Source organism: Solanum lycopersicum, chromosome 2, assembly GCF_036512215.1.
Source record: "Solanum lycopersicum chromosome 2, SLM_r2.1".
Taxonomy (NCBI): Eukaryota; Viridiplantae; Streptophyta; class Magnoliopsida; order Solanales; family Solanaceae; genus Solanum; species Solanum lycopersicum.
This window is the reverse complement of record NC_090801.1, coordinates 61,531,128-61,543,140: the sequence shown is the minus strand read 5'-3', so window position 1 is coordinate 61,543,140 and position 12,013 is coordinate 61,531,128. Positions and strand designations below refer to the sequence as shown.

Here is a 12,013-nt window from a genome sequence, read left to right as displayed (position 1 = left end):
TACAAAACCAACAGTAGTTTAGAATCATAATCAATTCCTTTCAAACTATATATATTGAAACGTCCTATTTGAAAAATTAAGAAATAATTTATTATTTTTTATCTATTTTATTTTTATTATTAAATAAATTTCCTTTAGAAATGTTTGGGAGTATCTTTTAATGTGTGCATGTGAAAAATCAATGGTGAACAAGTATTATTGGACAGAGAAAATATTTTGTGTCTTAAGAATTCATTTAACAAATTTATAAATGTTAAATTTGATTGAATTTATTTAATACCAACAAAAAAGTTAAGATATTCAAAAATTTCTACGAAAAATATTATAAATTACAATTTTTTTCATACAATATATTAAATATTTAAGAAAATTATGTGGTTTGACATTAAAAAATAAAAATAAAAGTATTTTGATACAGAAGTAACACATCTGAGTGGCTTTTAATAGAAAATAGACTATTCGTAGTATGTTGATAGATAAAAATTTAATTAGTGATTTAATATTTATTTTTTAAAAGAACTAGTTATACTAATTGATTTGGAAATAGAGAAATAGCAAATTATGAGGTCGTTGTGATTACAAGAAGAGAAACTAGAGTGGTGGCTACTATTAATTATTATAATGCCTATCACCAATTATTCTTTATTGTCTTCCAATATTATGATTAATGGATATTTATAGTGAATTTTTCAGAAACTTTACCAAGCACAATAGTGGAAGAATGAGGGGAGGGGCCAATATAATCCCTTGTCATGTTGCTTTCTTTTTCAGAACTTTTTTTCCAACACTTTTCTCTTGAACAAGATATTTGGAATAATTTATAAAGTCTTTTCCTTGTATGTTCATCATGAACTTCCATGGAATAAGAAAATTATTGAATTAGATAAGAGATAACAACCACGGTCTTTTAATTGAGTCGATTAGGTCAGATCTTTAATCAATAGAAAATGTACATAGTTGAAATACTAGGAATAAATATTCTATCCTAACTTTTATCGGAAGTAGTTATTTAATACTATTTTTTTTGACGGATTTCAGAATTTGATACAAGCCTCTTGAAAAACTTTAAGCTATGTTTTTTTTTTTTGGTGAAACTCTCCAAATAATAATGTTAATAATATTTAATTGAAGGAATACGAAATTTAAAAATACATTTATTTTACCATAATTCTCATGATCGGAATTAAAGACCATATATATTAAATATATAATTGGGACATAAGTTGATCAAAGTAGAAATTTATTTTTTAAAAAACAAAGGACAGTTAGAAGCATGACTTTCATTGAATATAGAATTTAGCTTTTAAAAATAGAGTCAACAAATATATTTTATTACTAATCAAAATTCAAAAGGACTAATTGCATGGCAATTATTTGACTTCCACATGCAACAAACTCATTTTTTCGTTTTTTTTTTTTAAATTCTTACTTAGTAACAAACTTGAAACTTCCCAAGAAGAAAATGTAGGTTAAGATCGAGACTTGGTCTTAGAGTGTGTTTGGTACAAGGAAAATTATATTACATTATTTTTTGAAAAATGAATATTTTGAAAATATCTATAGTAATTTAACTAAGAAAATAATTTGGGATTGGATGTTGATGGGGAGTGGAGGGGGACATCATTACGTCAAATTAAATAATTGCCTTTATTTCTATGTTCTTTGTATGATTGATGAAGCGTTTGAACAATACTACTGAACAAACTAAAAGGAGCCCACTTAATTAAAACATCAATTTCATGGTAAAATACAAATAAAATAGCATATTGTTATTATTACTAACGGAGTCAGAATTTTTTTTATCGAATCCACCTTTTCACTTTTTAAAAATTATGCAGTGAGATTTGAAGTGTTGTTTTGTACTATATGTTTAGAAAAAATATATATACTTGCTATATTTGGTAACGATACATCTTTCTATGTTTGATAATTATGAGTCTTATTTTTTTATATATTGAAAATATTACCAAATAAAATTGATTAAAAAGATAAAGATAAACTACTTTGTTTGATATATAGACCAAGAAGGATATTAATTTCTTTTTGTGAAGTTTGTTAAGTAGGAATAAAAGATATTAAAGTGAAGAAGGGGTTTATTAGTTGCATATGTGAAAGCATGGAATTCAAAGTTCTCTCATTCAAACTTTTTTCTTTTAACACAAATTGATTGTTAAAAGCTAGATTTTGTAGTCAATGAAAGTCATGACTAACTGTACTTGTTCATGGGACCATATTCTAGATTATATTTTAGTCAAATTATGTATGAATCCAAGCTAGTAGTCATTTTTCTAGTATAAGAGCCTGTTTGGCTCAGCTTAAAAGCTGGTCAAACTGACTTAAAAGCTGGTTTTTGACTTATTTAACTGTTTGACAATATTCAAAATAGCTTATTTTAAGTTAAAAAAAACTTATTTTAAGCCAAAAGTTAAAAGCTGGGGTAGGGGTGCTTTTTTTTTTTTAGCTTATAAGCTGTTTTAAGTTGACCACATTTTTATGTTTTTTTCCTTAATATTTTTATACAATCTCCAAATTACCCATATAACCCTAACATCTCTTTCTTCTATTTTTCCCTTTTCACGTTTGGCATAACAACTTCAGCACTTTTATCCAAACACATAACTGCTTATTTTAAAAATAAGTTTCAGCACTTTCAAAAGTACTTTTTTAAAGCTACTTTTATTAAGCCCATGGGCCGTAAGTATAGTTGAAACATACTTTTCTTGCATCCTCTTGGTCTCATGCATATATAATTATGTACTCCAAATCAAATAAAGAATGACAACTACTTCTTTTTTTCCAAAAGTTACTCTAGCATCGTGGTTCTACCATTAATATATAACATCCACTTGATATAAAAACTTAGCTTTCTATAAAAAGAGAAAAAATGATGAAAAGATATGACATATACCTTCATCACTCATTTAAAAGGATAATTTTGACATTTTATATATATATATATATATATATATATATATATTCGATTTATAACTTAGCAAATATCTATTCCATCTTATTTTATATATCATCTTTCGGATTTCAAGAGTCTAACAAGTCTAACTTTGATCGTAAATTTTTCATATATTTTAAACATTTTGAATTATCAATTATTGTGATTCATAGTACTTTTTACGTAGTTTACAAATATATAAAGTTCATTTCAAAAAAAAATAAAGATTTCATGTGTAAATTTTCAATCAAACTAAAACTGTTTGATTCTCAAAATATAAAAAGGTGTCATATAAATTGAGACAAAAATTCCGTAGATGGGTTATATAGTTACGTTGTGGCCTTTTTCCCCCTCCCACTAGTCTTTCAAAATTAACATGTAAAATGGAATATTTGGAGTAAAGAGTGAGGAAAGTGAAGGTAGAAAAGAGGACTTTTTATTTGGAATATAAATTGGAAAAATTACGTGAATAAATACATTTTTAAAATAATTACTGATTTTAGCGATACTTTTTATTTATTATCATTTATAGCAATATTGTGATAAATCTGTAATATGTATTAAAAGTGAATTATGTATGCAATATATTTGAATTATAATTGTTTTTGAAATATATTATGTTTGTTTGGTAAAAAATTGTCACATTGTATTGTAATTGTATTAAAATGTGTGATAAATGTATTATCCTTCATTAAAACTTGTATTATATTTGAATAATAAATTTATGTTTGTAATATGAATTAAAGCTATATTAGAAATGAATTAAAAGTGATCAAATAAAAAAAATATTATTGCTATAAATAATAAATATTTTTTTACGTAAGTTTCCTATATAAATTCTACACTAACAACAAAATGGTGCACAGCTATATTTTCTACAAAATTATGTTATTTTTGTCTAAACTTTTTCAAGAAATTTCATGGTACGTGAAATACAAGGACTTCAATACTATGAATTTATTTTTTATTACAAAGAGAAATTCTTCAAAGTTATTTTGTGTTCAAAGTAATACTTACAAGTCAAGAAAGAGTAGTTTTAGTTGCATCGAACACTTTGTTATACAATTTCTTAGCATTTTTCGATGCCAAATCAAACCCTTTGCTTTTTTTCGGTATAACACTTAATTAAATAATTGTTGACCCTTTTTTTAAAGATAAAATTTTCAGCAAAAGTCGTTAACAACGTTAATTTCCTTGTTTAATTTATGCATGGTTGATGCTACTATATATAAACTCTATATATTAACTATACTTTGGTCAAATTATAAAAATAGAAAATCTTTATTAATTGTTTTTTTGTGCTAATGGGTATGCATCCAGTTTTTCGATTCGGTTTTATGCTATTTGGTTTGGGTTTTTTAGTTTTTGATTTTGAAGAAGTGTTATCTAATCCGAACCAAAATAAATTTGGTTTGGTTTGGTTTTTCTCTTTTTGGTTTGGGTTTTTTTCGATTTAGTTAATCGGTTATCAATAATTAGAAACGTAACTTTTAAAACGTAAAACATAATACTTAAAAGTATATCGATTATAGATGTCCAAACATAAGAAAATAAACTAAATCATAATAAAAATATCTAAAAAGGGACAAAAGTGGTTAACTCCAACTTAATTTTATATATATATATATATATATATATATATATATATATATATATATATATAAAAATTCAATTTTCTCGATTTTTTGGTTTTTATTTTTCTAAATCCGAAACCAAACTAAAAACTAAATAAAGTAAATTCTAAATTCAAAACCAAACCAAGAATCCAAAAAGTCAATCCAAACTAAAATTTAATTTAATTTGATTTGATCTTTCGATTTAATCCAAATAGTGCACTCCCCTAATCAATTGAAATATTTTCTCATATGAAATTCGATATTAGTATTAAGGCTAAATTGAACATGATTCTAGATAGAGGCTCTCTTTGTAAATAACAAAACTTGGAATTTAAATTTTCAACAAATTAAAATGACGCATGCATATAAATTCACTAGACTTGGAAACGTTTATTTCTGTGAAATCATTTTCCATGAAAGTTTGGTGAAATTACAAAAGGAATTAAAGAAAGAAACTTATTTTTCTAGATGTTGAAAAGTTAGCTCAAATTGATAGTCAGTCAAATTGAAGTCGTTCCTAACTGTCCTTGTTGACAAACAATACACGAATTCTGTAGTTCTTTCTTTCTCCGTCTACTTTTACGCGTCATTTTTACTATATAAGATTTTTTTGATTAATTTTTTAATATAAAATTTAATTCAATTAGTTTAATATTTAAAATTTTGATATTCAAAAATTATATAAAAAAATATTATAAGTTGTAATTCTTCTCATATTATAAATTAGTTTAATATCCCTCCGATACACCTGTGAGCCAAGTGTTTGTGAAGTATCCGAAAACCTATAATTTTAAGGGATTTTTGTAACTCACAAAAAATTAGAGATTAGACGTAATTAGCTTTTATATCATGAAATTTATACGATTTTTACAAATTATATGTGATCTTTTTTATACGTAATTTAGATAATAAAAATGAGTGAAAAAGAAAACTCAAAATTAATTGATTTGTTTAGTCATCTAATTTATAAGATTTGTCTTCCTTAGAGGAATTCTTGAAAAAATGAAAAACATTTTTCTCAGTTTAAACATTTTCCAAGAAATTCTTACTGAAAATACAAGGAAAAGAACTAAACTTCCTTTGTCAGTATTCTAAAGAGAAATTCTTGGGAGTGAACGTTTCCAATAAAAATAAAAAAATAAAATGTGATGACAATAATTAATTTTTGTCCACCAAAATGCTAGGTAGTTTTCAAAAGTCCATATTATTATTATCCTCAAGTAGACAAGAAAGAGGAATTGGTGGAAGACAATATAATAGCAAAAATTCTAATCCAACTTTTCACCACTTCCTTTCTTCTACTATTAGAATTTTCAGATAAGAATGACATCATCAAATTTGTGGTTGTGTTTGAGTTCATAGTTTATGCGCCGCTAATGTAGCGGCTTGTCGAGCATTTGACAAACTCACACCATCCATTTCAAATAGGATTTTTCCACGATATCGTTATGATCAATTAATGGGACTTGGCCGGAAAGTGTTCTTGCCTCTATCATTAGCTCGGGTAGTCCCCGTTTCTGGTGTTTTAGTCACCTTTCGTTTTTAAAAAAATTCGTGTTTCGTTTATAATTTTAGAGATAATGCGCAAGTATCTTCTTAATTTATGTTTGAAATCTTAGAGACACTCTTGTACTAAATTAAGGTCCTGTTTCTTTCCAGAACTTATGTTATTAATAGTTTTCTATCCCTTTTCGATTTACGTGACACTATCTTGTGGGTCCAACGTTGATTGATTTTTTTTTCAAGTTAGTGCCACGTAAATCGAATTGGGATCGAAAATTATTTATAAAATAAGTTCAGGTGAGTAATAGAATCTTAGTATAGTGTAAGTGTATCTTTGAAATTTGAGACATAGGTTGAGGAGTACCCGTGCATTTTTCCTAAATTATTTTATTATTTTTTATGAATAAAGGAATATATCTCTTCCGATGAGTATAGGCAAAACAAATTTCATTCGAGAAATTAATATTTTATATTAGTTGACCTTCTTTTATTTTTATCTAAATTTTTTTTAGAGAAATATATTTTTATTTACTTATCAAATTCAAAAAAAATAATTCAACTTTTTTAAAAAACATTAAATCATTTTTAAAAAAAATAATATTTTAGCTTTATTTTCAAATATCCTTCAAAAATAAAATGCTAGTTTATGAATCCGCATAAGTTTTAACTTCAATTTAAAATGAGTCTTCAAAAATAAAATAGGACTTCAGGTTTCAAATTGTGATTTCAGTTATTATTTTGAATGTAAATATATCATTATCCGTAAATTCATATTTTATGTATATTTTAAAAATAATTCAGTATTTGATATTTAGTTAGAAGTAACTCATGTTTGATATAAATAGATTATTCATATCACATGAGGGGATTCTATTAAAATGGTAATTAATTACTACTAATATTGTTAATTTTTTGGATCAACAAATCTTTGTAAAATCACGGGTATTTGTTTAAGTAAAGTGTAAATTGAGAAATGTAGGAACATTTCTTCCCAAGGAAAAGTTTTATCATTATATTAAAAAACACTTTTTAATACTCCTTTCGTTTCATAAAGAATTATATAGTTTGACTTGATACGAAATTTTAAAAAATAAAAAAAGTTTTTGAATATGTAGTCCTAAATTAAATTTATGTCAAATTCACAAAATTATCTTTAATTTTGTGATCTTAAATATATAACGTAAAAAGTTGTTATCAAAAAAAAATTTAAAAAAAGATTTTTTTGGTGTACATTTAATAGAATTCGTTCAAAGTAGACGTGAGAGAAGAGAAATAAACAGCAACCAAGTATAACAGTGAATTGGGTAACAGGAGCATGTGGCTTAAGTAAAACGAAATAATATTTTTTAAACCAAAACATGTGGATTAAATAAAACTAAATAATTTTTTTTAACAAAAACAGGTGGCTTGAAATGATGTGGTTAATTTTGTATTATTATATAATATATATAGGGAGAGGGGAAGAACTCCAAAAATTATTTTCTTTCTCGTAATTCATGTGAGTATTATTTGTTTGGTGTTAACTTTAAAAATATACATATAAATATTAAAACATAAAAGTCTGATTTATAAAAAATATTTTATATGATTATAAATTATTTTATTAAATAAAAAATAGTTTCTTTTATATAAATTAAAAATAAACTTTATCACATAAATTGTGAATTAATGATATCTAAGTTATACTTTTTGTTTTTTGTGATACTCTATTTAAGTGTAACAAACAGCTCTTTGTTTTTCGTGAAAATAAGTAAGTAAATACACACTCTTTGTTAAGAAGTTGGAAAAGTAGAAGCATTATTTATGTTGGACAATATCTTGAAATTTGAATTTGTGGTGTGAATGTATCGATAAATAAAATAAATTAATGAAGTTGCACTAAAATAATATTCTTTTGGTAGTTATGTTCCTTAGGGGAGCTGCTATGTAATATGAAATCAGTTGACCCCACGTCATATGGAACAAAAACAAAATCATTTTTTTTGTTTTTGCTTCAATCAACAACCCATTTTATGTCTTCGTCTGTATCGATTATCTTATCCTTAATGAGTAGAATTTAGCGTCTCAGTATAAATGGGTTTGTGTCGTAATTTGTGTGATATTATTTGAATTTGAGGAATTAAATAATTATTTTTTGTTTAAACTTTTGAGATATTTTTTATTTTTAAAATTAATTTAGTTGTTCAATTTTTAAAATATTCTTTTAATTTTATCCTTTGTGATGACTTCATTGAATTTGACAACAATTAATAAAGGTAAAAATGAAAATTATATTTAATTACTTCATCCGTCTACAATTATTTGGTAAATTTATTAAAAGTAGATGTTCAAGATTAATTATCAATTTAAATAGTCAAGAAACAATTAGTCTTTTTTTTTCAAATTTTCCCTTAATGATTGTGTAGTTCAATTGAAAAGTTATGTGGACTTTTGATATTCTTGATATTGTAGGATTATATTAGTCAAATTAAATTTCGCATTAAATTTTTCTTGAGAGGTATGCATGACCTTACTATGATAACAATTGTGGACATAGGGAGGTGTGAAACATTCAAAAATTCAATTAATATGAAATGAAGAGAGTATAATGTTTTTTATATATTTTTTGAAATTATTATTTTAACGCAAAACTAAGAAGTTTACTCTAGCGATCCGAATAGTGATGGATTGGTGAATTGTTTAAAACATAAGTGGCTTAAGGTTATTGTCCCAGTTGGGTAAATTGGTGACGCCAAGTGACAAAAAGTTGTGTGACAACTGACTCAGTGGTTTAGGCTCGTCCCGCCAAAATTTTCCCAATAAAATTTGCCAGCTTTCGTATTGAAGCGAGATTTTACTTATACACATCTAAAGTAACAATCTCTTGTCGTTATAAAAAAATTGTGAAAATTACCAGACATTAGAACATTCAAGATTATTAGTCCCTTTTTTAAGAACTGTTTTTTTTTGTGCGCGCGTCTGTAGTATAGGTCGATGCATATGGTTTTAGTATTACACATTCACCGCAACTTCCTTATTATTTCCATCTAAACAACCATTAGGGGGCCAAATGGACATGGGAAATTAGGCTGAGATTCTTCTCTATATAAACAGAACGCTGAGCTGCATCTCTTACACAAATTCTATAGCCTATCTTTACAAACCTTTTCCATAACATACACTTTTATTAGTAACAAATTATAAATCAATTCAACTTTACACTTTTAGATCCCATGGACAATTTACCTAAATGTGGAGCTAATTATGTGCCTCTTACTCCTCTTTCCTTCTTAACCAGAGCCTCTAATTCTTATGCCAACCGCACCTCTATTATTTATGCAAATATTCGATTCACTTGGCGTGAAAACCATGAGCGTTGTCGTCGCCTCGCTTCCTCGTTAAAGTCCTTAAATATTGTCAAGAACGACGTGGTAAGTCTATCTAGATTCACATTTTAAATTAATTAACCTGTGTAATTAGTATATATGATCATATTTTAAATAAGGTTAAATATTTTATGATCATGTAGGTCTCGGTCCTTGCACCAAATGTACCCGCCTTATTAGAAATGCATTTTGCTGTGCCGATGGCAGGGGCTGTACTCAACGCCATCAATACGAGGCTGGACGCTAAAAATGTTGCCCTTATTCTCAAGCACTCCGAAGCCAAGATCTTTTTTATCGACTATGAATACATTGACAAAGCTAAAAAGGCCATTGAAATACTAATGTCTGACTTTCAAATGCCAATACCTCTTGTCGTTGTCATTGATGACCTTGATTCCCCTGCTGGAATCCGGTTAGGGGAGCTTGAATACGAGCAGTTGGTATTCCAAGGGAACCCTGAATATGTCGTTGAGAATATTGATGATGAATGGGATCCAATTACCTGTTGGGAAAGACAAGGCACTAACAAAGAATGCCTGACAGGATAACAGCGGAAGAATACCCAAGTCTATACTTTCCCTTTTCGATTTGAACCAAGAGAAAACAAACAACCACAAGCAATATGATAGTAAGGCAGCAAGTAATTCAACCAAACAAATATAACAAGACAATAATAAACCAATCACACAAGACACCAAGATTTACGTGGAAAACCCTTCGATGTGAAGAGTAAAAAACCACGGGACCAAAAGCTCCACTATAATCACCAAGAGTTACAATATTGTTCTCCAAAATTGGCCACAAAACAAAGTGCCAAACAACGAGCAACAACAAAATAAGATTGCACCAAATCTAGAGAATTAAAGGAGCAAAATCACCAATTTCGCAGCTACTGTTCACGACAGCAAAACTGAAGCTGCAGACCACCAAATCCAACTCTGTCAGTTCCTAATCAAAGATTGAGATGAAGATAATATGCTGTCCAAAAATCAGCTCAATCGGACAAGAAACGAAGCGGGAATCGCAATTTGAAGTTGGTTGTTATGGCTGGATTTTTTACTGCGAATTTCTCTCTTTTTCTCTCTTTTGGCTGCTGAAAAACTCTCTCTAAAAAATCTGAAAATAAGACCTAAAATAGGCTTATATTTGCCTCATAAGAATGGGCTTATGCACAAAAATGGGTTGGTCCAAATTGGGCTTTTATTTATCTACATAGGAAGGGAAAAAAGACCCATAACCCAACATTACCTTGAGCTATACATCAGGTACAACTTCAGAGCCAAAGGGAGTAGTTTACAGCCACAGAGGTGCTTTTTTGAGCACTTTGAGTTTGATTTTGGGATGGGAGATGGGTACTGAGCCTGTCTACTTATGGTCCCTCTCAATGTTTCACTGCAATGGTTGGACTTTCACATGGGGAATAGCTGCAAGGGGTGGCACAAATATTTGTATCCGCAATACAACAGCCCAAGAAATCTACTCCAACATAGCGTTACACAAAGTAACGCATATGTGTGCTGCACCAATAGTTCTCAGCATAATCCTTGAGGCCAAGCCACACGAGCAGCGCCGAATAACGACCCCAGTACAAGTTCTTGTAGGGGGTGCACCCCCACCAGCACCACTACTCGAAAAAATCGAAAGGGTGGGGTTCCGCGTGGTCCACGCCTATGGGCTCACGGAGGCCACTGGACCAGCCCTGATATGCGAGTTTCAAGCCAATTGGAACAAATTACCAAGGGAAGAACAAGCCAGGTTAAAGGCAAGACAAGGGCTGGGCATACTAACACTTGCTGATGTTGATGTGAAGGAATTCAAGAATATGGAAAGTGTGCCTCGTGATGGGAAAACAGCAGGGGAAATATGCCTGAGGGGAAGCAGTATCATGAAAGGGTACTTAAAAAATGAAAAAGCAAATTCAGAAGTATTCAAGAATGGTTGGTTTTTCACAGGGGATATGGGAGTGATTCATCCAGATGGGTATTTGGAAATCAAAGATAGAAGCAAAGATGTGATCATATCAGGTGGAGAGAACATTAGCAGCGTAGAAGTAGAAAGTGCAATTCTGAAACATCCATATGTTGTGGAGGCCTCTGTTGTGGCAATGCCACATCCAAGGTGGGGTGAAAGTCCATGTGCTTTTGTTATATTGAGGAAAGACTCGAACTTGAAAGAATCAGATGTCATAGCACACTGTAGGAAAAACTTGCCGGGATTCATGGTACCAAAGAAGGTTCAATTTGTAGAAGAATTGCCTAAAACAGGAACAGGGAAGGTGCAGAAGAATCATTTGAGAGCAGTGGCAAAGACATTTGTTGTGTCTGATCAAACAAGCAAAAAATCAAACCAAGTCAAAAGGGAAAAGCCTCGAGCATACACGATCAAAGTCAAGAGCAGATTCTTGCTTTGTCTCGTCTTTAGTGATTTAATTTATAAAAAAGATTGTAACACCATCACCTTCATATTCATATAGCTGTCAAAAGTCTTTTTCGATGGTTCTATAAATAAGTAATGACAGAATGAGACACATTTTGTTTATACAAATTCATCTTCTGGAGATACTTTTTGGCAGAAATAATGCC

General features: G+C 28.8%; 1 pseudogene; it reads left to right on the top strand.

Annotated features, from left to right (window-relative positions):
* Positions 1-9,171: 9,171 nt before the first annotated feature.
* Positions 9,172-11,975, top strand: LOC101265090 (trans-cinnamate:CoA ligase, peroxisomal-like; annotated as a pseudogene).
* The last annotated feature ends 38 nt before the right edge of the window (positions 11,976-12,013 follow it).